At 44.2% G+C, this 26,133-nt stretch overlaps 1 protein-coding gene across 16 annotated transcripts in view; it reads left to right on the top strand.

Annotated features, from left to right (window-relative positions):
• Nucleotides 1-24,309: 24,309 nt before the first annotated feature.
• Mapk4 (mitogen-activated protein kinase 4) overlaps nt 24,310-26,133 on the top strand; it is a 160,860-nt gene continuing 159,036 nt past the window's right edge. For 9 of the 16 annotated variants that reach the window (XM_004855160.4, XM_087192706.1, XM_087192688.1 and 6 more), the window contains exon 1: nt 24,310-24,511. The gene's annotated coding sequence lies outside the window, so the exon portion shown is untranslated. Of the gene's footprint in view, nt 24,512-24,873; nt 25,153-26,133 lie in introns of those variants that run through there. The other 7 variants (XM_004855159.3, XM_087192712.1, XM_087192701.1 and 4 more) reach the window with 3 other exon arrangements.

Below are 26,133 nucleotides of genomic sequence, written 5' to 3'. Positions count from 1 at the left end.
TGCCAGAGAATTTGTGGGTGTGAGGTCCAAAAGTGGAAGAAGAGGGTATTCCAGCCCCAAGAGAGTGAGTGAATTTGCCTCTCTTCTGCCTTTGTTATTCTATCAGAACTCCCAGCCAACTGGATGGTGCCCACATTGAGGGCAGGTCTTCCCCACGTAGTCTTCCCACCCACAGACCTGTCTCCTCTGGAAACACTCTCACAGACACACTTAGAGCAATGCTTTACCAGTTATCTAGTTTTCCCTTAACCCATCCAAGTTGACAGCTAAAATGGGCTATCACACAGGCTGAGTCTAGCGGGAAGTTTGCTCACATTTTGGTGGGACGTTTACTACTGAGGGCTCAAGCTGAAGCATGAAATCAGCATCTCAGTAAAGCACTAGGGCAAGATATACTGAGTGTGAGGTGCACTGGCTAGACCCAGGAGAACATAGTCTTGGCGTATCCACAATTCCTTGTGGAAAGAGCTGGAGGATGGTGTCAGAACTCACGGTTGCTTTGTACATAGTTATATGAAAATCTATCTCTTCACAAATATACAGTCTTCAGAGTATGAGCTCAGTCCCTTTGATGCCAAGCCTGAAAGACCAGCCACGAGGGCTTTGTGTAGCTGTTTAGACCTGGTGAACCCTATTATTCACAATTCTGTGCACATGGTAAAGAAAACAGGCAAGTGGCACCCCTTAAAATCTGTATTAGCTGAGCACAGTGGTGCGTGCCTATAATCCTGGCCAGTAGGACACTGATGAAGGAGGATTGCAAGTGTGAGGCCAGCCTGAGCAACTTAGCGAGAACATGCCTCAAAATAAAATTTAAAAGGGCCAGCCTGTACTACACAATGGGGGCTCCAACTCAGTGCCCCTGGGATCAATCTAAGGTACAATAAAACAAACAACTCTGTGTTAGTAAGATTTGTTAATGAATGTCATTATATAACATTAAATTATTATATCCAAAGCACTCACAATAGTGTTTTTGCCTAGAATAGGTACCCTGAAAGGAAATCTCCCCCAGTAGGATCATTTCCTAAGTGTCCTAGCCCTCCTGGGACTGTATTTGACATGATGGAGATTACAAAGAAGGCTTAGGCAGATGAACCACTGCTGATCGCTCACACACAATTATCAGTGGCTTGCTAGAGTGGGCCGAAAGGGGGAGAAGAAGATGTTTTGTCAATGAAATACAGGCATAAATTTACAAAACAATGGAAAAAGGTGACCCTTCAGGTTAAGAGGAAGGAGTGCATAGATGCCTGAACTTTGGTAGAAGTAGGAGACAGACTAGAACACTAATACAGGGTAAGCCGGGCAAGACAGGGCTGGCATTGGAGAAGCTGCTCGAGTGCATGGTGGTCAGGTAGGATTCTGATGGGCCTCCAGGAGGATCAAGAAGACACAAGGCAGGAAGATGGGCAGGAGAATGGCAAACACTTCCCTTGGGGAAAGAGGACAAGTCAGGGGAGGGACAGAGCAAGACCCCTCACACCCAGTAGACATGCAGTAGGACATAAATAGAATTGGGAAGCAGACAGTGACCCCCAGTTACAGGAAAGCACAGCGTGCATTTGAGATCAGGTGACATCAAAGGACCAGAAAGCCCTGTGTGTGTTTGTGTGTGTGTGTGTGTGTGGAATGTTCTGGGAGCAGGGGTAGGCACTAGGCTTTTCCTTGAGAGCTCCAGGTCCCAGGCAGGTTTGGCCTTAAAAGCAACATAGACAAACATACATAAAGGGAAGAAAAGTGACACAGGCGGGATAGACTCTAGTGGTACAGGGAGGTAAGGAAGCGGCAGGACCAGCTGCAAGGAGCAGGCAGCCTGGGGTCCAGCTGCATAAGTTCCTATTCTCTAAGCCAGTGAAAATTACAATCACCTGACTTATTAAATACAGATTTCTGGGCTCTAACTCCAGAATTTCTGATTCAGTAAGTAGAACCTTATTCTGATTCAGGGGATAGGACAAGAGGATGTATATTTCTTGCATATTCCCAGATAAAAATTAAATTGCTAGCCTGGGGACTGCACTTTGAGAGCCGCTGATCAAAAAACAACGGTGGGGAGAGAAAGGTTACATTTTGTTTTACCAACCTGGCACATTAGCACCCTTCAGAAAGACCAGAATTTTAGTTAGTGAGGGACAGGAATAAGAAAATATCACAAACTAGGGGGATGTTGAGGGAGGAAGATGCCACAGGAGTCAACAGCCAAACTAACTCAAAAAGCAGAGAGATCCAGGCATAGTGGTGAACACCTGTAATCCCAGCCTTTGGGAAGCTGAGGCAGGAGGATCACTGTAAATTCAAGGTCAGCGTGGGCTACATAGTGGGTTCAAAGGCCACCTAAATTACATAGCGAGACCCTGTCACAAAACAAAACAAAACAAAAACAAAAAGCAGAGAGAGGACCAGAGAGACCTCCTTCTGGGTCAGCCAGAAAGAACAGTCAGATATGAACAGTTGCTTCTGTATTCAGCATCGAGGCCTGCTCAGTTAAGGTTCATTTAAAATAACAAGAACAAAACTTCTGGGCATTTCTCTCTGAACTTGTAAATAATTCAACCACAGCACAGTCTAAAGTTTTGTCCAATTCTAATCCTACCTTGGACCAGTGGTTCTGCCCTTTAGCTCGTGTCATCAGTTTTGCACTGGAATTATCTGAGCTCTTGACTTATGTGTGAGTGCTTTGAGGATGAGATGACTTCTTGCCCAACTTCGCCCCATTGTGGGAGCAGAGATTTACACCTAAGGAGATTTTTAAAATACTTAAATGTTGTTACATATTCGTAGTTTAATTAAACCAATACATTGAGAAACTTTTTGTAAGACAATCTGATTTTAAACTAGATGTTTTATGCATACATCCATGCAAGACAGTTTTATGTGTAGGCAGCTGAACTTCAAATTGCAATTTGAGGTGGGCATGGTAGTACATGCTTGTAATCCCTGCACTCTAAGAGGCTGAAGCAGGAGGATTGCAAGTTTTAGCCCAGCCTGGGAAATTTAGCAACTTGGTGGCACCCTTTCTTAAAATAAAAAAGAAAGGAGAGAGAGAGAGAGAGAGAGAGAGAGAGGAGAAAGGCAGGCTAGCAAGCTAGGGATGGAGCTCAGTGGGAAAGCCCTAGGTTCAATCTGAACTACTGAGAAAAGAAAGTTGCAACTTGGCTTCTAGCCCCAGCTCTGACACTGAAAAGGTGGGGAGCCTTTGCATCTCTCAGCTTATCTGATTCCCCCATCCTTCAACTAGAGGCACCTGCCCAGCTTATCTCATAGGCCTGTGTGGAAAGGGATCAACTGAGGTGAGTGAAAGTGCTTTTAAAGTCTTAGGAATGCTACAAATCCAGGGGGCTCCTTTGTATATCACTTCTTACCATTGTTCCCTCTGCTGTGCAGTCTTGGCTGTTTAACTGTGATCTAGTCTTTGTTTAGTCTTTTGTTTAGTCTTTGTTTGATCTACTTTTTTACACAAACGTGTAAGACAGAGATTTACTCCTGTGCTGAGCTTGCAAAAGGAAATCAACTTCCTTTAAAGCTCTTCAGGGAAATACTTAGTCTGTAAGTGCCTTGAGATCAAGTCACAGAGCCCTTGATATCTGATAATAAAATTAATAGACTCATGGGAAAGGGGAACAGAGGGCACACAACACTGCCATCATCATCCAAATGTAGACTTTGATACATGGACCATTTCAGAGCAAGACAAATACTTATTAACTCTTAAGAGGTTCAAAGTGTCACTCTAAGCCAAACCACATCTTTCTTGTATTATAAAAGTGCAGCTAATTTTTGGACCAAAGCACAGGATCTTATCTTTATCACTGTTTCAACTTTACAAAATCACGACCTTTAGGAAAAAAGTATGGGCTAGATTCAAGGACAGCGAAATTTAGTGGTAACAGTTTTGGGACAGGAGCAGGTCAAAGCCAGAGCCTGAGAAATGTCTCTGGGACTCTTATTGCTAGCTGGTGACAGTGCCGTTAATCAGGTGTTCTTGCCTGGAAACTCTTAGGTGTTCCTGGTGGCCAGCACTTGCCACCCTTTGTATAATCCAACTTTCCAGCCCCAAACCATACCAAGGACAGAAACGAGGTTAGGGTTTGCATGCCGGGCTTGTGGATCACTTCTTCCCTTACACTCAGTGCCTACAAACTATAACTTTGGTCTTCTGATTTGACATCAAGCTCAGTCTGTTTCTGGTCTGCCACATCCTCCATCTCCAAGGTCCTTAGAAGCATGGTATGGGCTGATCCATCTCCTTCATGCTCCATCATTTTGCCAGGATACCTCCTGTCCGGCCTGGGAGGCTCTAGACACTGGGACCAGCTCATCCCCGTCAGACACACTCTGTACTCACCCTTCCTTCCTGGCCTCACTCACATTTGTTCTGCCACCTGCAGTCCATGGCGTGACCTCATTAATGGAGAAAGTGAAAGCTCAGAAGGAAGGCGCTAAGGAGTCTCCTTGCTCAGTGTCATTCCTAACACATCATTTTTAGCTTCAAACAACTTACGGAACTAATTCTTCATCACCCTCACTGACACTTGTTTTCTGTAAGAAATACAAAGTTATGTCAGACACTCAGAAAGCCTAGGAGGCTGATAAGAGATACCTTCAGCTTTCTCCCACCACCTATATCTGGATTTCTATCCCACCTTTGGGGGTCCTACTAAAATAAGAAAGGGACCTTTGGTAATAAAGCCAGAAGTAGGATAGGAAGCAGCAGCTTCTTTGACATGCTACTGTCCAGGAAATAAGTTAGCAGGTGCTTCACTGCGGCAGGATGAAAGATCTGATGGTTTTCCACTTCTCATCCCAAGGTTAGCTCCTGATGAGGTGGTGTCACCTTTCCGCTCTCCATCCACGCATACATTCTTCTGAGATGCTGAGTGTGCTCATCTGGCCAGAATAGGGCTCCTTGGTGAGGATGCACTAGGCCCGCTCCCTTCACCCCACCCTGTTTCTGCAATTAGAAACAATGCCCCTAACTCATTGAGGCTGCATTCTTTCTCTGACAGGGTGCCCACTCACTGTTACTAAGGTGTCAACTTATTACTATGGTGTAATCTGTGAGGCCCAATTGCATTCCATAATATCAAGCCCACATAAATATATTAACCATCAGCCATCTACATGGCACTATCATTGGCACTGGGGTTCCAGCATGGAGCAAGCCAGTATCTACCCACAGGAGTCTCACATCTTAGAGGAGGAGTCAGACACTGAGCAATTGATCACATAACATTTCAATTATAAGAGCAGTATGTACTGTGCAAGAGGAGCCCTAGGCAATTAGAAAGTCCACACAAGGGAACCCAGCAGAGTGATATTCAGGAAGTGACATTCCATCCACTCTGAAAATTTGTGAGGCTTGGTAAGTCCAGAAAGGAGCCAAGAGTGTTCGAGAAAAAGATGAGCATGTTTATGACTGCACTAAGGTAGAGACACACAGAGAATCTTCCATGACTGGAGTTGTGCTAGTTAATTGTCAGCTGACTGGATGAAGAGACTTCTGGAGAGGTGATTGGATCATGGGGGTGCTATATTCATCAGTGGATTCATCCACTAATGTTCATAGCTGAATGTGCTCTTAGGAGTTGGGGCTCTTGGAGGAGGTAGATCACCCAGGTGTGCCTTTAGAGGATGTATCTCTCTCTTTTTAATTTTTATTTTTATGAGTACATGTTTGCAGTACATAATGATTGCATTCCTCATGGGGCCTTGGTACATGTACATAGCACATCTTAATTCTTTTTATATCCCCTTTCCCTGCTCTCTCTCTCTCCCCTCCCTCCATCTCCCTCTCTCCACTTCCCATTTGTGAAAGACCTATCTCCCTGCTTCCTGGAGGGCCTATCTCTTGCAGGTGCTCTTCCTTAGTGCTCTGCTTCCTGGCCACCAAAAGTGAGCAGCTTTGCTCCTCCACACCCTTCTGCCATGAGGCGTCTGCCTCAGAGGCAGCTGACCTTAGAGGGACTGAAACCTTTGAAACCAAGAGCCAAATAAACTTCTCCTCCTTTAAGTTGTGGATGCCAGGTGTTTTGCTCAAGCAACTGAAAGCTGACCTGTACGGGAGTGGAGCGACTTGATGGGAAGGCTGGAGAGGTGAGCAGGAGCCAGGTCACACAGAGCCTTGTAGACTATTCCGTACTTGAGGATTTTTATTCTAAAATCAGTGGGAAGTCAATTAAAGACTTTAAATTATTAGATTTGCATTTTGAAACTTCAAGTAGATAGAGTGTGGAAAACAAACTGAAAAGGATTAAGAGAACATGTGGCAGGGCCAGTCTTTTATAGATAAAGGATGATGGCACACTGAAATAAAGTGGTGGCCATGGTAATGAAGAGATGTGTAGATTTCAAAGCCACTTAGGAGGTCAACAAGCATTAATTGCATATACATTGTGAAGGAAATATTTATTTAACATGGCAAGGATGGTGGAGGAAGAACAAAAGTGTGCACTGGAAGGAATTAGTGTTGTGTTTTGGAAATATTACATTAGAGGGATGTTAGAAACCACCATGTACTTCATGTGACAATCTGAACCTGCCACAAGACCATGACAAATGCTACCCAGAAATAGGCATCTGATTACAGACCAGCCTATATATCATGATTCTGGCATCTGGAATTACTGAACTATGTGTCTAAAGACAAAAAAAGGAATTGCTGGGAAACGTTGCAAGATGGCTACATTAAACTATGTCAAAGCAAAGCATCAGCATACTGCTTAAAAATCCATTTTGCAGTGCATCATTTGTTAAGTGAGTCATATAAAATAAAATTCACCATTTTAATGATGTGTACAAGGCAGTGGTTTCCAGTACACACACAATGTTGGGCAATCCCCACCACTATCTAATTCTGGAACATTTTTAGTGCCCCCCAAAACTCTCTGTCCATTAATCAGTCTTTTTCCAACCTCCCTCTCTTCTACCCTCTTGCAGCTGGTAATCTGCTTTCTGTCTCTATGGATTTGCCTTTTCCACACATTTCACATGCATAGACTCATGCAACATGTGGTTTGATGGTTTCAGAGAGCATAATGTTTTCAATTTCATCCATGTATGTACCTGTATTTCATTCCTTTTTAAAGTTGAAGCATGATCCATTGTATGGTTATACCACATTCTGTTTATTCATTTATTGGTGAAGGAACATAAGGTTTGTTTTTACCTTTAGGCTGATGTAATTAATGCTAATCTAAACATTCTTATACAAATGCTTGAGTATCTGTTTTTAGTTCTTTGGGAAATATTCCTACGAGTGGGACTGCTGGGTCACACGGTAATTCCATGTTTAACCTTTTTTTTTTTTTGGTACTGGGGATCGAACTTAGGACCTTGCACTTGCCAGGCAGGCATGATGCCACTGAGCTAAATCCCCGGCCCTCTATGTTTAACTTTTTGAAGAACTGCTAATTTTTCCCATGGTGACCTACGCCAATTTGCACTCCCATCAGCAATGCATTAACATTCCCATATCTTCACCTCTATGGTTTGAATATGCCCACTACAGTCCATGTTTGAAAACTTAATCCCCACTGTAATTGTGTTGAGAGGTGGGAGCTTTAAGAAGTGATTAGGTTATGAAGGCTCTGCCCACATGAATGGATTAATGCTGTTATCACAAGAATGGGTTCCTGGTAAAAGAGTGAGTTCCTCTCCCTTCCTTGCTCTCTCTTCTGCTGCTTTTTTTTTTTTCCTGGGTTACTTGCCCCCCCCCCCCGCTTCCCCTGCCCTCTCTTCAACCCCTCCACCCCTCCCTATTTACAAAGACTTTGTTTCCTTTTTTTCATTTTCTCATATTAATTCCATTCCCTTCTTTCCTTTCCCCTACCCCTCCTACTTCCCCTTGCCCTTTGCCCCTTTTCTTCCTATTTCACATTACCTATTATACCTTTTAGTCCTTATTTACATTTTCAGTTTCTCACACTAGAGAAACTATTCAGTATTTATACGTGTGTCTTATTTATTTCACTTAAGAGTATGGCCTCAATGTGCATCCATTTAGCAATAAATGTCTCTAATTTCTCATTTTTGATGACTGAGTAGTACTTCATTTTATTTAAAAAACCACATTTTCTTTATGCAGTCTCCAGTTGATGGGCATTCGGACTGTTTCCAAGTTTTAGCTATTACAAACAGTGCTGCTATGAACAAGGGTGCACATATATCGCTGTGGTATGATTCTTGTAATTCTTTGGGGAAGATCCCCAGCAGTGGAATAGTGGGGTCAAATGGGACTTCCAGTCCTAGTTCTTTGAGGTATCTCCATACTGATTTCCACAGTGGTTGCACCAGTCTGCACTCCCACCAGCAGCAGATCAGGGTTCCTCTTTCCCCAGAGCCTGCCAGCATTTGTTATTGGTTGATTTCCTGCTGCTTTTGTAAAGGGATGGTCTTTTTTCCCCCTATGATGTCATTTTCAGTGTGTTTTTGCCGAAAAGCAGTACAAACTCTGATTATTGGCAGAGTTTGCAATGGTTGGTGTGAAACAGAAGTAGAGAAGCTAAGTATTGTCATTATCTTGCTTAAAGATGTGCAATGTCCATGTGATGTGACCAAGGGTCAGGGAAGAGGAAGCTCCACTGCACGGGGCAGTATATGGATGGGGTGTAGAAGGTGCACTCCCTCAGCACTTTTGGAATGTCTTTCCCTATAGCCTTGCCAACAGAAGCCTGTCAAGCATTTGGATACTTTTCTTTCTTTTTCCCCATTAAGTTTATTGGTACATTTTAGGTATACAGTACAGTTACATTCATCATTGGGATCTTGTACCTTTACATGATGTATCTTGATTCTTATTTTTTCCCCTTCCCCTGCCCTCCCTTCACCCCCTCCATCCTTTCCTATTTGCAAAGACTTTGTTTCCATTTTTTTTCCTTTTCTCATATTTTTTCTTTTCCCTTCAGTAGATGATAAATGGTGTCCTGGCATCAGCTGCTCAAGAGTTACATGGACAGTGGACCCTCAACTGCAATGAATGGGTGTCCTTAGGGAGGGACTCCAGTACTGCCTGAGCTGGGAGTGTCTATCTTTCTGGTTGCTATCCCTTTGAAGGATTCCCTTTGTAGTAGCCAGCACTCCTTTCTGGCCATCTGGAAGAAATGCTCTCTGTCTGACTGAACCCTGAGACTCTGCTCAGTCCTGATTTGATTTAACCTCACACTATCACCTGGCCCCTTTCCAGCCAGTTGCCATGATGGAGGGAATGCTACATTTGTGTGAGTCTGAGTAGAATCAGCTTGGAATATACTTTTGGCCCAGGACAATGACAGAACACTCCTGCTATTGCCTGAAGGTGAACCAATGGAGAAGTAAACAGAGAATCAAGGACTTGTTTTCAAACACAGGCATATTAAAATTTCTCTGGAAAAGTAAGAGTCAGTGCCACTGAAATCACCATCTCTCCATGCTGAGCATGCCCATTTACCCACTGGGGGCTGTGGAGTAGGACTTCCGGGGAAAAGAGAGCACAGACATCTGCCGTTGCTTCTTTCAGCTCACAATTATTTTCTGATATGCTAAATTTCCAGAGACCATAAGGGAATTTCCTCACATCTCTTATTTCAATGCCCCTCTACCACACCTCTCTCAGAAAACACTGCTTAGGTGTTTTATAAGTCTCTTACCTCATAACCCTCTTCCTTGGGTTCCTGGCTCCTGGTCCCACTATCTTTAGCCACACAGCACACCCCTGATGCTCTGGGGCTGTCTCAGCAGCTGCTGTGCATGTAAAATCTGCAGAGCTGCTGTAATGGCTTGTATTCTTCATGTGTAAACACATAGGATTAGCCTCAGTGGCATCTCAGACCCTTTGTAGGATGCAGTCAAGACCTAAGTTATTTCTCCCACCTTGATTTCTAAATTTCATTACAGTAGGAATACCCCCTTTGCCACATACTCTTCATTCCTGCCTCTTGCTCATGCACCGCCCCCCAGTTTGCTTATTCCTAGATGCCCCCCCCCCCCGCCGCAAAGCCTCATGCACTCATGGCAGGGCTTTTGATTGGGAAGGTATAGTTGATGTGCTGTTAAGAGGTGGGGCTTGGTCAGAAGGGTGGGCCACTGGGAGCATGGCCTGGAAGGGTGCATCTCCATGCCTGGCTCCTCTCTTCACTCTCTGCTTCCTAGCTACCATAAAGTGAGCAGCTACTCTCTTTCTTCCACCATGTCTTCTTGCTTTGGAGCCAGCCAATTATGGACTAAAAACATGAGTCAAAACAAATCTCTCCTCTTTTAAATTCTGGGTCTTGAGTACTGTGTCCCAGCAATGAGGAAAATGACTTAAGACATTTCTCTTTTGACCATTCAAGTTTTTGTTCATTCTTCAAGGTTGAGGTCAGCTTGCATTTCACCTTTGAAAGTTTTCCTGACCTCTAGCTGCAAATCACCTCTTCTCTTTCAACTTCAGCACTTTTGTTGGGATCCTCAAGTGTCACTTGTCTCCTACTGCATTGTGGCATTGTTGTTCTGGTATGACAAATGATTTAATTTCTCTCTCTTATTGACTTTTAAGTCCCTTCTGAGAGAAAATCATAGATGATAGATTGCTTTATTATTATTCTCACCCCATGTCTAAAATTTACTGTGTACATAACAAGTATTTAGAAAACACATGTTGAATGTATGAGCAAACTAATCCTTGCTCTGCTCAAGATGTGGGAACCACTGTAGTGAACAGAAGGTCATTGCTCTACATTGGTTTTGTCCCCAGCCAAGGCTTTCTTGGGGAGGGGGGTGGTGAGACATGGTCTTGCTATGAAGTTTGGGCTATCCTTGAACTCATTATGTAGTCCATTGGCCTCAAACTCAGAATGATCCTCCTGCCACAGCCTCCTGAGTGCTGGTATTACAGGTGTGCACCACTATGCCTGGCCCAAGAAAGGCTTTTATCTAGTTTCCTCACAGAGAGGCCTTGACATATGCTTGATTCATTCCTAATCAGCCAGCACCTCGGGCCCATGTCATTTCTCTGTAACCCACTAATTAGTGCCCTTTGGCAATGGGAGCTCCAGGACTGTGAACCTAGGGTCACCTGTTCTCAGCGGCCGCACTTCCACGGCTCAGGCTCCTGCTCCCTGGCTTCTCCTCTGAGAGGTGCTGAATATCAATGTGCCAAATGGAGCAGCCTTGCTCCCCAGACACACCTGCCCTTCTCAGATAAGATGTACTGCCCCGTCCAACCCCAGAGGTTCATGGCTTTTAAGTAGCTACTGGAACAAGTATTTTCTGAGCTGTATTTCCCAAATTGTGTCAAGAGAGGTTCACTTTGCCAAACACTCCCATTTGCCTTCTCTCCTTTCTTCATACAGAAACCATCACTTGTCTTTCTTCAGACTTATTGCAGGGATTTTCAGGAATGAAACAAGGGATTTCTATGCTTAATTATAACTGGAGGTAAGCCATGTGCTGAAATAAATGGAAAGCAGTACCCAAATTCTGAGATGAATTCTTTACTTGAAGATTTTCTTACTGGATTGGATTCAAGAAAAGTAAACCAGGAGAATATCCATTTTAGACTTTGGCATTCCCACTGAGTAATAGTAAAAACACTGACTTTTCATGGTTCACCATGTGGTTACATATTAATTATTTCATTTGACTCTTATAATCACTTTGTGACTTACCTACAGAAGATTTGTCATGGGAGAAGGTGGGCACCTCCAGGCTTGGGCACTGTGTCCTTCCCACTTAGACTCTTCAGTCTGCATGGAATATCACACATGCACCTGTACATGAATCAGATGTAAATACTGGATGGCTGACAGCCTAATAACTGTGTTCCTCACTGTTCTTAAGGAAAGCCAGAAAGTGTTCTAGAATGAAACCTATCCTGAAGAAAATGACTGGCCATGTGCCTTGAGAGTCTTGTACGATCCAGATAACCTAAGCTGAGGTGTAAGAACCTAGAGCTGTGGGCTGGGCAGGTGGGCAGTTGTCTTGATGAAGCAGCGTCCCTGGTTTTATCTGCAGTGCTGCCTCCCGCCTGCCTGCACTGAGGACCAGCGTCCCTTTGCCCGGATGACATGACCCCTCCCCAGATTTGACAGCTTCCTGCCTCTCTTTCCATGCAATGTTCTCTCAGTAGATGGGAGTTAACTATATATATATATTTCAGTTCGCATAAAGAAAGGCCTCTGACCTGAATTTTGCCACAGAGATACTTGCTGTTTTTTGTCCTGTGTCATTTGGGTAAAGGTGCTTTGGACCACAGGGAAAGACCCTGATACTTCCCATGGCCTACATTATTCAATGTTGCTCTTTTTATCTTTGCAGAGGAGAAAACTGGGGCCCAAGAAGAGTGCTGACACACACATACAAAGAAATGACAATAATTCACTTATAGCTAAATGTCAAATTTCCTTCCAAGATTCCTGGCAGCTTGAGTTCAAAGGGAAACATGATGGGTTACATATAGAACTCTGTTATAGGTTGGATCTTAAATGTCCCCAGAAGGCCTGGTGTTGAAGGCTTGGTTGCCAGCCTGTAGCACTGTTGGGAGGGTGAGTAACTTTTAGGTGTTGCCTAGTAGAAAGAAGTTAGGTAATTGAGGCTGTGCCGTTGAAGGGGATATTGGAGCCCTCCCCGCCTTCTCTTCTCATCCTGTCCCATCCTATCTCGTGCCTTCCCTTCCTTTCCCTTCCCTTTTCTTCCTATCCCTTCCTTTCCCTTCTTTTGCACCCTCTGCTTCTCTCCCCGCTCCTCTCCTCCCCTTTTATCACCTCTCCTCTCCTTTCCTCTTCTCCCTTCCCTTCCATCTTTCTCTTCCTTCTCGTCTTCACTTTCCCCTCCCTCTCCTTCCTCCTTCCCCTCTTTTTCACTTCCTTCTTCCTTCTTCACTCCCTCCTCCTCCCTCCCCTCTTCCTGGATGCCATAAGGTGAGGAACTTTCCTCCCTATATGCTCTCTGCCATGACATCCTGTCTTACCCCAGACCCAAAGCATGAACTGAGATCTCTGAAACATTTTTCTTCTTTTAAGTTGTTTATCTCAGGTATTTTGTCACAGCAATGGAAAGCTGACTAATACAACCTCATTTTTGGAAATTAGAAACACTTGCTAGTTTTTCAGGTATATGTACTTCTGGGACCAACCCCCTTACCCACTATTTTATTTCCTTTCCTTCACAGAAAATTTTATTGTTTAAAAATTATAAATTTATGAAATTATTATAAAGTAATAATGCTAATTTTAAAACACAGAAAAATGCAACATTTAAGAGGTGCCCCTTTAACTTTTGATATTTTATGTATTTATTTCTTGCCTTTCTCTTTATATATAAATAATATATTTTATACATCACAGGTTTATAACCATATTTTATAGCTTGCTTTTTAACTTGATGCATCATAAGCATTACTTTCCTGTCATTAAAAATTCTTTCAAATATTATGTATATTTGGAACACCATTCCATCATGAAGACATACAATATTTTATTTAACAATTTTGTATGATATTTACATTGTTGCCAATGTTTCTTTATTATAAATAAAGCAGCAATTATCATCCTTATACCTAAATCTTTGTCAGTATCTCTAATTGTTTCCTTTGAGTATAGCCCTCGAAGTAAAAAATTTAGGTCCAAGCTCAGAACATTTCAACACACTTCACTGTATGATACACACTCCATCAAGACTTCTTGAAAGAATGGTCTTATGTGATGCTCGGTTTTCTTCTCCCTTTTCTCCCCAGTTCAGCCATGTCTTGCTTTTGCCGCGCCTTCCAGCCTCTCTAAAGTGGCTCTCACACTTGACCTCTTTTTTAAAAAATGTAATACTATTTATTTAACTTCAAAAACATTTCAGTGTTCTCAACATACAAAAATATAACAGAATGTTGCAAATTGTGCTTAAATACAGAAAGTTCTTGAATTTACACCAGTGCAATGGCTCTTTGCTGACAATGAAGAATTCTGCAGTTTCTTTAAATATGAAGTTTAAATCTATAGCTCTTAACTTAAAAAATCCAAATACTTCTCATGTCAGCTGACCCCCCCTTCCTGGACTTCGACATGGCCACAAGATGCCATGCTGCTATATATAAAAATAAGACACAGTGTTGACAGGTGCAGCCTTACAGTTCCACCTTCGGAGATGGCCCCTCCAGGAGATGTCTGCCCCCACTGCCTCAGCACAAAGCAAGGGTCGTCAAGCATTTGTCCCAGTTGTTTTGTTCTTTTTACAACTTATAGTTATATACAGTTGATAGCTCAGGACTTCTAGCCAATAACATATAGTTAATACCACCTTACAATTTTGTTTAATGCCAGGACAATCTTCAATTACCTCATCACACCAACAGCAAAGTGCACAGAGTGAGGAAAACATGATCATCTTAAAAACATTTGGAAATATGTACCACTTTAATAGAGTTTCAGGGTGCTAAGGACACTGAGCCACTTCTTGTAAACCATTGACAATTTCTAGAACATTTTGAGAGACTATTATATGATTGTGATCAAATTTTGTAATTAGACTTAATGAGGCCAATAGACACATTTCAAATATGATGTGCCAATCACAATGTTCCTCTAAGGTATTCATAAGGAGACAGATGATCAGTTTTCTGTTTCTCCTCCTCCTCTTCCTTTCCTTCTCTTTTTCTTTCTCTTTCTCCTTCTCCTTCTCCTTCCTCTTCCTCTTCCTCTTCCTCTGCCACTTTTTCCGGTCAACTTTAGTGGGACCCTTTGTGCCATCAAACTTTCTTTTAGACTTATAGTCGGTAACATCCTCCTGGTATTTCTCCTTTAGCTTCACCACATTAGTGATGTATGGCTGCTTTTCACTCTCACTTAAGTTATTTCATAGAAAAGATATTATTATTATGAGATATTATCACAGTGACTCCAATAGAGATGTCACAGAGTTTGTGAATTTGGTCATAGAACAGGAAGAGTTCAGATGGTGGTCTTTTGGGGGTGTTATTGCCCTGTTTCTTCTTATCTCCTTTAGCTGGTCCATAATCCCTCATTTACCTATCACACCATATTTTATCCACTCTTGCCATTTCATCCATCAAATTTAGATTTCTCTTCCCCAGACATTGTCTTCCACCTCTCAGGCCCTTTTGGAAAACACTGAAAAATTGACAAGGACCTCTGGGTTTCTTCTTATATTCTTCTCTGTATGTCTATACAAAGAAGGATAAGTGGTCATCTTGCTGTTTGGTTTCTTGGGGTCACCTTTTTGCCGTCTTGAGGTTTCAGAGGGTTTAGTTCATGGTCGCTCGGGCTCCATTATCTCTAGGCCTGTGTGATGCAGAAACATCGTGGTGGAGAGTTGTGGAGGAGGAAACTGCTCACCTTATGGGGACTGGGAAGCAGAGAGAGCAAGAGAGAGATCTCTTGACAATTCCCATGCATGCTTTCCAGTCTCATCATACTTGACTTTCCCATTGAATTTATTCTCTCAACTTCTCTCTCTTCCTTAAAAATCTATTTCTTTGACTTTTGAATCTTTGTCTCTCACATTCCTCTTCCTGGATCTTTGCCACATCTTACTAGGCCAGAAATGAATTTGGCTGCCAGTGACAGAAAACCCTACTAACAGTGACAAGTGAATAAGGAATTATTTTTCTTACACACAAGAAAATGGCACACATCTGCTAGAATTTATTTAGTAACTCACTGATGCTAGGCCCAGCACCTCTGAGATCCTTTTTGCCTTCCTGGAAAGCTTTTGGCCTCAAGATCATAATGTAGTTGCTGTAGCACCAGTCATTATATCTACATTCAAGAAATAAATAACATGACCATTTCTCCTTTTTTTAATACTTTTTTTTTAATCTAGGAAGGGAGTTCTCTTTTGCATACTTTCTGCCATTTCCTCCACTCAGAGCTGGTCATATATTTAGCTTTGAATAATTAAAAATTCAACCTCCTAAGATCATGGGATCTCAACCCACTACCTAGTTAAATCAGTGTTATTTTAGTAGGAAAAGGAGAGATTGTAGGTGTGGAGAATGGCTTTGCATAAGCAATGGAGAGAGCTGCTGCAATTGGTGATTTTAGACTCCTTCCCATTTGACTTGCTTCCTAGGAACATTAATGCACATAGATACCCAGCCGCCCACACTGTGACAACAGTCCACAGCTGGTATCTCCAGCCTAGGATCCAGAGATCTCTTGGATTTTCTCTTCAGGTTCCTCCAGCAATAGCACTGAAGGAGGGGCAAGGGAAAAAAATAAAAACCAAGACAGATTATGTAAAGGTGCAAATTTCCAATGATGAGTATCATTATATTTTATACCTAAAATGTATCGATAAAATTAATCAAAGTTGAAAGAAAAGAAAAGAAACTCATTCTCTCTTCTGGATGACTTCTCCCAGACTTGTCCCAATTTCTCATATTCCAGGAGCTTCCAAACATGTTCTAATGTTGGAACCTTTTCATTTTAAATGAACCTTACCAGGAAAGATGTTACGAAGATCTTGACTTCTGCCTGTGGTCCTCCCCTTTCTTCATGGGAGGGTGGGAGTGGGGCCTGAACATTTCCAGGATTCCTTCAGACACTTAAAAACACAGTCAATCTTTGAGTCTTAGCCTGGATTCCCCAGAGCAGATCCTAAGACAAAGGCATATCTGTTGTTGCTCCTTCCTTAGGGAGTCAGCACTACAGAAGCAGGAATCAAGTGACACGGGCCAGGGCCGGGGCAGGGGTGGAGAAAGTTTGCAGGTACATTAAGGAACATCAAGCTCACTTGCTCACTCATCTTCCTAGATCCTCTTTTGAGTGACCAGGAGCTGTTGCATCTCAAGACGATCTGTCTCTGGGGAGAAGGGGAGAAGAATGTGCTTGGTCCCAGAAGCAATTGGTCCAAATTTTACCCAGTACATACTCACAGTGGTCTGTTATGTGCAAGGTGCCCACTTGAGGGACAACAGGTCAGCCCCAGGCTGGGTGGTTAGACATGCACAGTGAAATAGGAAATGAAGCCTTTGGTGGTACCCCATCAAGGACAGTTCCAGTGGGTGGCAGGACCTGAGGTGGTACACAAGTCTGATATAGTAGGTGAGTACCCTCATTGTACATCAAAACTACAACCCAGAGAGGGGAAATGCCTTGCCCTCTGTTAGCCAGCCAGTTAGCAGCAGAACGCTGCTTACCGTCTAGTGCTCCTTCCTCATACTAAGCTGTCATTGTGTGATTTTTGTTCCCTGTCTTCTGCTTGAAATTCAAGAAAGCATCACCGTCACCCTGGCCCTTCTCAGTGGGATTTACTAAGTGACTTTGGCACCAATGTCATCCATCACAAGAGTGTCTTAACTGGGACATTATTATTACTGTTGCTGTTGTCAGTCAGGCTCCTCTGGAGCTAGGAGAAGCAGCTCTCTGACAGCTAAGTGGAAGGCTGCCACTATTAGCCATACTTGTCAATACTAGGCAGAGGATTTCTTCATCTTTGGCAGAATTGAACAGCAGTTGTCCTTATTTAATAAGATGCTGAGGATAACACTGAGCCAGACTGACGCACCCAAACCTTCTTGAGTCCTTTACGGCTCATATGTTTTTTAATACTGGAAATTGCCTCACATTCCTTTCTGTAATAAACAGAGCACAAATCAGGCACAACTATAATAATCATAAATAATTTTCCTCCACAAAAACAAAAACAAACTGGGGAATAGATATTAACAATTCACAAATAAGTCCTATTTGTAGTTATGCAGAGAAAGATGGCCATTAGTTACCTGGATTTAGATGCCGGACCTTCCTGAGATCAGTTATTCTGTGAAATGATTCCCTGAGGCAGGAAGCCTCCTATGAAATGACACTTAGGTAATTCACACTCTCTTGGACAGTTCAAGCACAATCCTATGAACTGACAGGCAGCAAGTATCAGACACACTAAAGCACTGTGTAAAAACAGACAAATGATGATGGCGACCAGCGTGCAAGTTCAAATTTCAAATACATCACAATCCTTGTTTTCCTTCCTGGTACAAGCATTTCCTGGCCGTGAGTTGTCTTTGTGTGAACTTGGGTTTGTGCAAATTCAAAGGCAGGGCACTTCCTAAAAGACTGTAGGTTGTTATATTCTTGAGTTAGTTCAGTAAAATATGTGTTCTGATCTTTGATCATTGACTGATTGCCCTCATGAAATAACTGGAACTCATTAGGCTTTTCACTGGAAACTTCTATGTATGTGTATTTATATTAAAATATTAAGACAAACTGTATGTAATCTACTCAGCCATTCCCATAAAAATTACTCACACAAGCTGGACTCATCATAGGAAACCTCATTACTAGTAACTTCCTGATACCTAGACAGAGGCTGCTTGGCTATGCTCTGGGGTCACAGCAGCTAAAGTTTGTCTCTGACTCTACAGTCATTTTAAGATGATGGTCTCCATAGAGGCAGAAACAATTCCTTTTCAACTTTTGAGGCAAACATTATTTCAGTACTTTGGAAAAAATTCTAAAATGTCCCTTGAGATTTTTCAGTTCATGTAAACAATAATAACAAAACTCCGTGGTGCTTATGTGCCGTTATATATATTTCACACATGGCTTTGAGAGACGGAGTAGTTGGAAATGGTGATCAATTCTGTATTCATCAAACATTTATCGAGATGGTGAGTGAATGTCTTCCACATTTGTCAAATCTACTCCAATGTTTAGAAAAACTGGAGTCATAACAGTGCTGGCTTTAGGGTGAAAAAAGGAGGAGGGAAAGAGGAAGAAAAAGAGACCAAGCTTAAAAAGTTAGGCACCTTGACAGTCTTTGTCCAGTGGGTGATAGCTGTCAGGCTATAAATATAGAACACTATTCTAACCACGTAGTAAGAATTCAATCATTCCTTGATGGAGACAAGTATTAGATCAATTGTCTTTCAGGCCTCTGGTTACTAGGGAACACACTAGCTTAGCATAAAGCTTGTTTGGGTATCTAGAACAATAATGTGTGCTAAATGAAGGCTTTAGAATTGAAAATTAAGTTCGTGGACCATTCTAGGACTGGTTAGTTCAATTAGGTGCCAAGAAGATACAGACAATGAGTTGTATGTTATGGGTATGAGCTATTCAACAAGCTATGGGCATTTGTTAAAATGTGAGCCATTGTTGGTGATGAGAAGAAAAATTCAATTGCCATGATTATAGGAAAAATACATTCTAACAGTGAGTTGTTTTTATGAGAGAAACAAGATATTTTAATAAGTCAAAAAATAAATAAAAACGATCTGGAGAAATGAAAACTAAAGTTTAGATCTCACTAAGCTTGCATTTCAACATAGAGAAGGGTAGTGAAAGTAGGGTAGTGAATCTCAAACTTTTTTAGATCATCACCCATAATTAAGAAAATCATTTAATGTTGTCACCTATAGTGTGAGCAACAAACACACAGCTACACCCCCCACATTCATATTTTATATTAAAATGTCTTCAAATGAGTCTTATTTTAATGAACTCTGATATTTTCTATTCTGTTCTATTTCACTGTTTCAAGACTGCTGCCATGATCTGTCTCACTGATTTCACACCACATAATGAGTGGTCTGAAAAACACAGCTGGGTAAGGTAAGGATGGAGAGTAGGGGACATGAAGTTAGAATTTTGGTGAGTTCTTACTTATCACGGGTTGCATGAAGAAAATGCTGAGTGATTCAAACCAGTCAAGAAATTTCTGAGAAGTTAGCAGGCTGAGAAGTCTGCCCTACCCATGAGAATTAGGTGAAAGTAAAGACTTGTCCCAAACCACTGGATACCTGTCAACTGATTGACTTACCTTGAAGTTGTGGTACAATTTCCACTGAAGCCTATCAGATTTTGAGAATGAGGTGGGGGATGGTTATAAAAGGAGACTGATGGATGTTGTCATTGAATAATGCTGGGGACAAAGGACTTTGGAAAATTCTACCTTGCTGCCTGGTTACAATCTTTGCATGCCTTGCAGAGGAAGCATTTTCTAAGGTAGGAACTTAGCTCTTCCTTGCTGAAAATGCTAAAAGGGCTTCCTGTGACGCTGAGGATGAAGGCCAAAATCCTTGCTGTGGTCCAGGAGCTCTTGCCTAGTGTGTTCCCTGGCTCTTCTCCTGCCATGTGCCCCGCCCTCTGGCCTGTGGGACACTAACACACTAATCCAGTGATGGCGAACCTTTTAGAGATCAAGTGCCCAAACTGCAACCTCAAACCCCCTTATTTACCGCAAAGTGTCAACACTGCAATGAAACCTAAATACTGAGGTTTTAGTTTAGAAAAAACAATTGTTATCAGTGTTATAAGTTTGCCACCATTGCTAACCTTTTCTCAGGGATCTCTCAAACTTTTCCTTCTTCCACATCCAACTTAATATTTACTTCCTCACAAGCCCTTCCTGACCTCCAGATGAAACTAGCCCTCCCAGTTAGGCCCTTCATGCAAAGCAAACCAATTATTTGTGCAAGCATATGTTTAGCAGACACCCCCACACATACACTAGATTTGAGTTCTACAAAAGCAGGGACCATGTCTGATAAAAGAATAGCCTGGCGTGGTGCTGTGTACCAGTAGTCTAAGCTACTTAAGAGGCTGAGACAAGATCACTTCTGTCCAGAAATTAGAGGCCAGCCTCAGCAACATAAGGAACCCCTGTCTCTAAATCAATTAATCAGTCAATCAATCAGTCAATCAGTCAAACAATCAATCAGCTCTACAGTTTTACCAGGGATTTACACTCAATTTTCTTTGATAATTTTTACAGTATTTCTTAAACCTATTCTCATATCACTTTTTTCATAGATAATATTGCTATAATTGCTTTCTCTCTTTTCCTTAATCAAGGCTCTGATGAGTTTATGTATTTCATTTTTTTCTTTCAAAGAACTAGCTTTTGATTTTAGTTATTCCTGCTATTTCTAGCCACTTTGCCACATCCTCTTATAAACTCTAAAAGTATTTTTTAAAAAAAAAAAAACTAGAGCCTTAAGGTTTTAGTTGTACAATTATCTATAAAGACCTTTTGTCTCTTCCTTTTCAGTGTTTGTATCTACTATTTCATTTCCATGCCTTCTTGCTTTATTTTAGCCTCGAAAAATGTTAATAATAGTGCTGACAAGCCTCTCTGTCTGGTTCCTGAGTTTGGTGGAAATGGATTTAGTACTTTTCCATTTTGCATACTCTCTTCTGTGTTGTTTTGAGTAGCTGGCATATACTGTTGCTCCTGAAAGAGCCAGTAAGTTTGTGTATTAGCTTTCTGATGCTTTGACAAAGAACGTGAGCAAAACAATTTAAAAGGAAAAAACTACGTTTCCTAAAGTCCCCACCACCTCCAATGGTGCCTCAGGCTGGTGACCAAGCCTTTACCACATGGCCTTTGGGGGACATTTCAGATCCAAACCCTAACAAGTTGGATACTAAAGAGAAGTGTCCTGGGAGCCAAGTGGAAAAAAAGAATTTCATGAAGGAGTGATCATATATGTAAAATGTTGAATGAGTCAATTAAGAGAAAGCCTGAGAATAGATCATTAGATTTAAAAACGAGGTGGAATGGTCACCTTGAGTAGGGCAGTCGAGGTTGGAATGGGTTAGAGAATGGGAGGAGAGGAAGTGGAGACAGGGAGAGGAGGCAAGTTTTATTCTGCCAGGTTTTGTTAACTGGAGAAGAGAGGGGTCAGAGTATGTTTTAGATTTATTTTCTGTGAAGGTGGGAAACATTAAACCAGTTCTGAAAGCTGCTGCTAACCCAGGGCCTTGCACATACTACATATTCTTGCTCTACCACTGAGCTACACTCCTAGCGCCCAGCAGGGACAGCTTGTTTATGGTAGGAGGAGGGAAGTCAGAATGTGACAAATAGGGACAGATAATGCTAAGTGGGCCACTACGGTCACTTATTGCTCCTTTTTCTCAATGTACTTGAAGATTTCCTAGGAGATTCTACTGAAGGTACAGGTTTAGAATCACCAGCCTATAGCTAGAACTATGCAACCCAAAGAGCGTGTTGCTTCCTCCTTCCAAGTCTGAATGCATGGCGGATCTCATCTCCTTGCTGTGGAGGAAAGGCAGTTGAGAGCTGCTTGAAGTAACAGTGAAGAAGAGAGTGACTGCCTTCTAGACTTTAGCTCCCAGACTGTGAGAATACCCTAGGCCTGTCTCATCTTCCTAGTTGGACAGGCAAGAAAAAGAGGGGAGGAAAGGAGAGAGGAAAGGAGGAAGAGAGTGAGACAGAGAGACAGCAGGGAAGGAGCTGGGGGCGGGGAATGAATGGCAATGAATATAAATGAGAGTCGGACTGCTGTCAAAAGGAAGAGCACACAGGCTCATTGTGTTTCTGTGGCTCTGCTGGCCCCATCATCTAGAAGTCAAGGTCAGTTGGTTCCTCAAACACAACCAGTCCTCAGCCCTGGAGAAGGGTGACATGCCCTCGGCGATGCCAACTCTTCCTTGGAGTAGAACAAGTGGAGTAGGGGAACAGTGGTAAATAATCTAGGTTGCTTTCCCTCTACCTCCATGACCTGAGTCAAAACTAGGAGTCCTGAGAGATGAATTGGCAGGCATGGCACTTTCCTGCTTCACTCACTATCTCCTTTATGGCCACCCCCACATTCTCCAGGGCCACCACAGATGTTGTCACCCCTGGCCTAGCCCACTGAAGTACTGCTTGTGGGGTCGAGTTGTGAGCAATGAGAGAGGAAGAAAGAAAGAAAGGAAGGAAGGAAGGAAGGAAGGAAGGAAGGAAGGAAGGAAGGAAGGAAGGGAAAGAAAAGAAAAAAAGAAAGAGAGAGAAAGAAAATGACTGTGTGAACTTCTCACCTCCTGAGTTCTGTGCAGTTATTTTCTACCTACTGACACCTACCTCAGCCAGCTTCTTTAGGAGTCTCTTGGAGTAAAAATAAGGATTAGCTTGTTTTCTGAGAACAGCACCCACTGCAGAAGGAGCCCAGGTGACAGAGGGTGATGGAGAATGCCTAGATAAATACCCCTGTTCCTATTCATTCCCCTGGCATTGTGTGATAATGGACTCCCAATATTAAAATGCATATTTCATTGTCTCATCCCATAATTTGGAGGCACACCATTCACTATGCATGAGCCATTCACTCAGAATCATCGCATGGAGAAAATTACATTTTCCTCTTTGCAACAGGAAGAGAGAGATTATCTCACGTGGGTAAGTTTCCAGACCCCAAACATTGAGCTAAAACACCCCAGAAGGGAGACTGAGCTTTCCTGGTCTTGGCCCAGGTCTGACTCTTCATTCTGATGCCCCAGACCCTCATCTGACGCTAGTAGGCTGACTACGTTGGGACACTTGCCTGCCTGTGCTTTTTGGATAAAAGGAACATCTTAGGAACTTTTATTCTTCCTTCCCAGAAGAAGTGTTATAAAATTGAATAAACCTACACAGAACATTTCATATTTATGTAGTCTTGCTGAATTGATAATACTTATTTGTAATCAAAATTAAGCAAGCAAAATGTTAAAGTGTTCTCCTTGGAAAAGGCATATTGAAATGTCTTACCAATGATGTACACTCATTCGCTTGTTACACACTCTGTCCTTATCCTTACCTATTCTTTTAGGGGTAATAAAGGTCCAGAGAGCTGCTATCTCCATGCATATAATCCTAAATCTCTTACGTACCTGTATACATATGATTAATGGCAATTGTGTCTGCATGATAATTACAGCTCACTGCTAATAACACCTTGTATGACCATTACTGGGCTAACCACTAATGTACTTTCCAATATGATTCTACAATTTTTAATTTTTATGGTTTTGTCCATGTGTCAATTAGCACAGTTATATGACCCACAGATTAATTCTTTCAACAATTATTGTGCATCCGGTAAGCACCTGAAATTGTGGAGGATGAAGCTCTTGTGGAGGAGGAAGCAGAAATAACTATAGTTTATAGCAGATCCCATGAAGTGGCCACGTGTGGTTCTCTTTGGCTGGGATAAGGGGTCGTTTACGGTCAGTGAAAGCCACTAGTGACCCCATTGTACAACATTTAAGTTATAATATTTTTCTCTGCCTAGAAAAGCAGTTCCCTGACCATTCTAATAGGATGCAAGCGTCTATTTGGTGTGGACCTCTTTGGGCTTGCTAGAGAGCGGCACATAAACACCAGTTACGAAGTTACGGGTCTGGTGGCTTCTCTAATTCCTTTTGTCTGGCTCCCCAAGTGTTGGCTCCCTTCTGTTAATTTTATTTGGCGGTTCAATACGAGCAAGAATTCCTAACCCAGGCACCCCGCTGTGAATCCAAGGCCAGCTCTAGCTCCGCGCACCTGTGCTCGGCGCCCCCTGGACCCTCGGCCCAATGCCACCTCGAGTCCACGACAGTCTCCCCCGGCCTGGAGTAGTCCGGTTCCCGCCAGCTCCTTCTCCCCGCCCTCTCCTGGGCCGCTACGGCAGCGCCCGCTGACCCCGCTTCCCTCCTCCTTTCCTCCGCTCCCTAGGTGGAGCTTGAGGGAAACCCCATCGCGGGCAGAGTGAGGACGGGCTTCTAAGGTGACTGGCCACCCTGCAGCGCGAGTGCCCAGGGGGAAAGGCCAGGCTGTCCCGGGACGGGGCTCGACGCAGGTGAGGCAGCCTCGGAGAGGCAGGATCGCTCCAGGCCGGTGTCCGCGGTGCGCGCTCTGTCCCGAACCGCGCGGAGGCTGCGGAGGGAGAAGCGGGGCGCGCGCTGGACGCGGCTGCCCTGGGGACGCGGCTGCCCTGGGGACCCGGCTGCCCTGGGGACCCGGGGGCCTGGCTCCCCCGAGCCGTCACCGCAGCAGGTGGGGGCCTGGCTGGCCGGGGGTGGGGCCCAGCTTGGGGCGGAGCCGCGGCGGCGGCCTCCCTGGCGGGGGACCGGCCGATCCCGAGCCCGAGCGGAGCGTGCAGCGAGCTGGGCTGTCGGGGCGCCGGCGGGAGCTCGCCGCGCGCTGGGGCTGGGACCGGCCTGGCAGAGCGCGCCGGCGCCGCGGCGGCAGACAAAGGCGCCGCTCGCGCCCGGGCGCCGCGCTCAGCGCTCTGCCTCGGTAAGTGGCTCCCTCTTCGCTGGCTTTCCCCTCCCGCCGCCTGCGCCTCTCGGAGTTCCGCGGGCTCCGGAGAAGATGGGGAGAAGGAAGAGATGAGACTTCCCCGCTCTCCCTGCACCTCGCCTCGCCTTCGCAGAAACACCAAACTAGCGAGTTTCCGATCTGTGGGCCGTCTCCGCGAGACCCGCCCGGCCGCCCTCGGTGAGCTCCTCGCCCCTGGGCTGCCCCTGGGTCGCCAGCCTGGCCGGGAGGGTTGCCTCTGGGCTTCCCCTTGGGGTGTGTGCAGGGGAGGGGGACGCAGGGCTCTGGTGCCACGAGACCCCAGCCCTGGGCACGGTCGCACGCGTCCGGGTCGCCCAGGGGCAGTTCGCTCTGAGAATTCAAATTTCAGTCTCGGTTGTGGGGTCTGCCTCAGTCCCCTATTATCCTCCTCTCCAGCCTCCTTCCACCCCGTTCACGGGTTAATATAGCGCCCTCTCCCTGCTACACCCGACAGCGTCCGCCTCGGGGCCCCGGCCCCGGGCCAGAGGGGTCTCCACCGTTGTCCCCTGCTCTGCGATCCCGAGCCAGAAATTGCAGGGGAGGGCGGGCGGTGCGGACTGCGGGCGGGGGCTGGCATCAGAGCTCGGTCCGGGTCGGCTCCTCCTGCCTCTTCCCGAGTGTTCTCCATCAGAAAAGCAATCGGGAGCCCGGTTGGCTTCTGCTTTTGTTCTGTCCGCTACTCTCTGGAATCTGAGAAGCCCGGTGGGCAGATGCCCGGGAGGCACAGCGGTGGGAGTTCCACGTGCGGCCCCAAAATGACTATTGGAAGTGGTGCCTTCCTGGCCCTAGGTTTGGGATGGATTCCGATCGCTAATCAATACCCAGGAGAGTGCTACGGGTCGGCCGCGTCCCGAAGGAGAGCGGTGCCGCCGCCGCCGCCGCCACGCACTGTCACGCGCCTCGCCGGCACTCTCCCAGGCGCTTTCTTTGAGATGCGCATTTCCATTCATGGATCTGTGCCTGGGATTTGATTAATGTTACCTCTGCCAGGGTTCTCAACAGAGAGTGTCTGCTACTTTTCGATTTCATAGCCTTTTACTGTGGACCTACTATGTGCAAGGCAGCTGTCCTAAGATCAGTTTAAAAGATTTACTACCTACCATGTGTGACCTGATGTGCAATGATGTTCTCAAATTAGTG

Source organism: Heterocephalus glaber, unplaced genomic scaffold (genome assembly GCF_053883595.1).
Source record: "Heterocephalus glaber isolate CG9 unplaced genomic scaffold, H.glaber_assembly_v1.0 deba00000331, whole genome shotgun sequence".
NCBI lineage: Eukaryota > Metazoa > Chordata > Mammalia > Rodentia > Bathyergidae > Heterocephalus > Heterocephalus glaber.
Note: the sequence above shows the minus strand (reverse complement) of the source record. Positions and strands in the feature narration are given on the sequence as shown.